This window comes from Nuphar pumila, chromosome 11 (assembly GCF_984573655.1).
Source record: "Nuphar pumila chromosome 11, dmNupPumi1.hap1.1, whole genome shotgun sequence".
Classification (NCBI taxonomy): domain Eukaryota; kingdom Viridiplantae; phylum Streptophyta; class Magnoliopsida; order Nymphaeales; family Nymphaeaceae; genus Nuphar; species Nuphar pumila.
This window is the reverse complement of record NC_143259.1, coordinates 94,553,890-94,558,584: the sequence shown is the minus strand read 5'-3', so window position 1 is coordinate 94,558,584 and position 4,695 is coordinate 94,553,890.

Here is a 4,695-nt window from a genome sequence, read left to right as displayed (position 1 = left end):
CTCTCTCTCTCTCTCTCTCTATATATATATATATATATATATATATATATATATATATATATTTCTTTTTTTCAAATGTTGAACAATAATAAATTATTTAAAATGCAATATGTTGAAAAGAAAATATGATTGAATCATGCTACATGTGCTGACACTAAAAACAAACTACGATGTGTGTGATGTGATGATCCTAAGCTACGGAGAAGGGGGAGAAGAAGCAAACCTGACGCCTTACCTCCGACGGATTGAATGAAAGAAGATGGTTGATCCTAGCTGAACACATGCCTCCCCGATGAAGAAGACAAGGTTGCCGGCGACGATGAGGCTAGAAGCAAGATGAAGAAGAAGAAGAAAGGAAGAAAGAGGGAGAAACCAACATGGAGAGAGAGAAAGCAAAGGAAAGAGAGAGGAGAGAGAGGGAGCAAGGGGGCATGAATTTCAACAAGGGAAAAACGTTTTATACTTCTTAAAACATACTATATATGCTAATGTAATTAGGTTAAAACAAATTTTTCAAGACTAGTTCAAATAATTTTCAATAATTTCCAAAAAAAAACTTTGCTTAGAAAAACATGTTTCTCTAAAATGAGAATTCCTAAAATAATTAAAACTAGCTAATTACAACCTAATCTAACTAAACTATAATTAAGAAAATTTTAAAACTAATAAAAACACTAAAAATGTAGGTGAAGCTTTGAAATACACAATTTTTTGATATTTTCCATTCCAATGCGGTTTCTCGAAACTAATGATAAAAATGGTTTTTTAAAGTGATTTTATCATGAATCATGCATAAATATAGACAAATAGAATGTGAATATTATGCAAGATCACACATTTAAAAAAAATGCCCCACCTTGCAAAAATGAGGCCATGAAATCTTCATTGTTTCTAGCTGAGCTTCATGCCTGTGGGGACCTCTCTGCTAACATGCTTAGGTCAATTCCAGAATCATATTGAGATTATAAATTCCAATTTTAGATGTTTTAGGAACCATGTCTCATTCTTCCTTTCATTTAATTTGTCGCTATACTTATTTCCAACTTTTTTTCTTGCCACTGGACCAGGTTACTCTGTGGCTTAAATGTAAGAATAATTTTGTTTGCCTACATGATATTTTCGGACTACAAATAAGTTAAGGCAATTGTCAATATTGGGTGTTGTTAGAACTTGTTATCTGAAGAAGACTCTGGAGATGTTGGTAGAAGTTTTGGAAAAGTGGAGGTAGGAAAGAAAAGTTTACAACTTTTCCATTTATCATAAACAAAAGAAAAAATTTGATAACAAAATGAAGTTGGATTGCAATTAATTAGTGGACATTATTTTCTTTATGTGCATGTTTTATCACCAAGATTCTTTGTCATCAACATGTTGATTCAGCTAATTGAATAGTGTTGGGGCTTATTGGTTTTACAATTGTATGATATCTTGATTTACATTTGGTTGATTAATATGATTTTGTGAATGGCAGGATGCTTATTAGTAAATTATGTTGTGTAGTAGAAGCCCACACTTGAGTGATTGTGTTTGTTTCATGCTAAATAAACCTACATCCCAAGCCCCTCCCCCCTTCCCAACACATATACGCACAAATCTTGTGATATTTTTAGTTTCATATTAAACTATGGTACTACAGTCTATAGATTTATCTTCATCATTAAAACTTGCATATTTTCATCTTCTAAAGCACTGCACAAGGTGGTCGTTCGCATCCATCATTATTTTATCTCATAGTCTCTGAATTTTTTCTTCATCATTAAAACTTGCATGAAAACATGTATGTCACTCATTTCATACTTTTTTATTTACTTTTCAATTATTTTTTATTTACTTTTTATTTACTTTTTCAATTATAATCATGGTTCTTTCAAGTCCACATGCATAATGATTAATGAAAGTGTAGGTCATGCATATACTCCACATTGTTCTATATAAGACATTAAAAAACTTCATAAAAATAATTGCATCCCCATGTGTATAGCCATAGCCATGTTAACACATGCAAGTTATGAAGGGATTAAAAAAGGTTTGCTTATTGCTACAATTAATTTTATTTATAGTTGACTTAAAAGTTAAGGCATGTTAGTCATATTGAACAACTTCATGAAAATGATTCTCCCCATGTTTACAATATTACCACATCACATAGAAGCAAGTTGTCAATGGATTAGAAAATGAGACATGTGCAAATTTGCATGCACAAATTATAAGATGATCTAGAGTAAACTTATTATGTTCGCAATATTAGCCCATTTCAGTGCATTGTATGACTGCTAAGCAGATTCATGTTAAATGCATGTCACACGAGTATGAGTTCCATTGATACTCCTTTATAATGTAATATAAATGAGTTTACAATATTATAGTTCACATCTTTAAAAATCTAAATATTATATTCTAGTTCTCATGTTTTAGTTTTCATATTCTAGTAACTCATTAATATATATATATATATATATATATATATATGAGTATTTTTTATAAATTTATATTTTTATTTGTAAATACCACTAACATTGGGCGATGCATAAATATAAATGATGCTCAATTTTTAAAATAAAGAGTCATGATAGTCATGTCTTCTTTCAGTGCCTACTTCCTATTGTAGTTCATAGATATCTAAAGAGGATGATTGTTATGCCTCTAATCTGTCTGAACGATATGTTTAGACGGTTGTGTGCAAGGATATTGAGAAGAGATGCTTTAATGAAGATGAAAGAAAATATCATACATGAAAAAGTTTCTTATTCTCTAAGTTTATTTTTTTTTAAAAGAGATGTGTGAATTGTATGTTTATATTTGAATGGATGTATGTTTGAGGATGTTTAAAGTGTATATTTGAATAGATATATATTTGAGGATGTTTGGCCTAAATTAATTTTTATCATGATGAAATTGATGATATATATATATATATATATTGAATTGAAGTTGATATCCTCTTAAATGTGACAAGATGTTTTGTTAATATTATCTTTATGCTTTTTCAAATTCTCATGGAAGTGCATAAAAATGCAAAAGCATTATTGAACCTTCAATCATAATGTGGTTAAAATATCTGTAAGTCATCAGACTGAATTTTCATACTGCTATCATCATCATTAACATTGTCATAATTATTTTTTTATAATTTTTATTTTAAATTGTCAGATTGTCATTGAAGTGTGTTTATTGCAGGTTTGGAGAAAATATAGAGGAGAAGGTTGATGATGATGTATGCTTGTTTTTTGAAGTGTGTTTGTTATAGGTTTAGAGATGATGTAGAAGAAGGGTTGGAGAGGATGTATGTTTGTTTTTTGAAGTGTATGTTTATATTTGAATGCATATTTAAAGTTGAATGTTTGAGAGAGTTGGAGAGGATAAATATTTGAGGTGGTTGGAGAAGTGTGTTTATTTTTTGAAGTATATGTTTATATTTGAATGTATGTTTAAAGTTTAATATTTGAGGTTGTTGAAAAAGATGAAGTGTATGTTTATATTTGAATGTATTTTGAAGTTGAATGTTTGAGAGGGTTGGAGAAGATGAATATTTGAATGTATTTTTGAAGTGTATGTTTATAATTGAATGTATGTTTAAAGTTGAATGTTTGAGGAAGTTGGAGAAGTGTATGTTTATATTTGAATGAATGTATGTTTGAAAATGTTTGAAGTGTATATTTGAATTGTATTTCTCATTTTGTTTAATGTAATATAAAAAAATAAAACTAATATAAAAATATATTTTTGTATGTTTAAAGCCTATAACAGTGATATTTCTGTGTCGCCGTTATAGGCCTTAATACCATGTCGCCGTTACAACCTATAATAGTGATGTAATTATTGTCATCATAGCCTAAAACAGCAACTTACTTCTCGTCATTATAGAATATAACACCGAGTTAATTCTCCTTGTTACAGGTTATAACGACAACACAAAAATATCACATTATAGATAGGTCATTGTTATAGAGTGGGTCACCGTTGGTGGTGCTCCCAGTTTCGACAAGATTGGTCATCGGTATTAGGTCACACATTAACGATGACTTATAAATGTCGTTGTTATTACTCAACTAAGTCCAAAAATTGGCGGCCATTATTTATCACTTTTATAGACTTATAGCGGTGATAAATAGGCTAATAGCGGTGAGAAACGTCACCGCCTTGTAGTGTGGTAGTTAGATGGATATTATGCATTTGAAAAAGTGGCAACACCTCTAAGAGGTAGTAGCTATCAATTTCATTCTTTTAGTGCAAATACAAAGGAAAGTGGACCTCACTTCTCATTCCAAATGCATAAACACCTATCTCAGCCAGTTTCCAAACAACCACCACCATGGTAATATGACCAATTTTTTACCAATTCCATTAACTCCCATCCCCGGTACAAGTTTCCAAAAAGCGCCTTGAATAAAGTAGAACATTTGAAGTGTGATTCCAATTAGGGGAGGATATCTGGCCAGGCTAGCCAAGCCCGACCCAATGGCCATTAATTAGAACCCGACAGGCTAGGCCTGCCCTGGCCCACTGGCAATCCGATTTGAGGTTTAGGGTAAGACTGGTTCTTACGGGTTCAAGTGGGTATAGACCCTATTGAACCCGGGCTGGTGGGTTTGGCCATGCTGGATCCTACTGATTTTTTTTTTTTACCCACACCAGAGCCCTTCTAGTTTATTCTTAAAGGGCTTCCTCTTGTTTTTTGTGTTTTTCATGTTAATA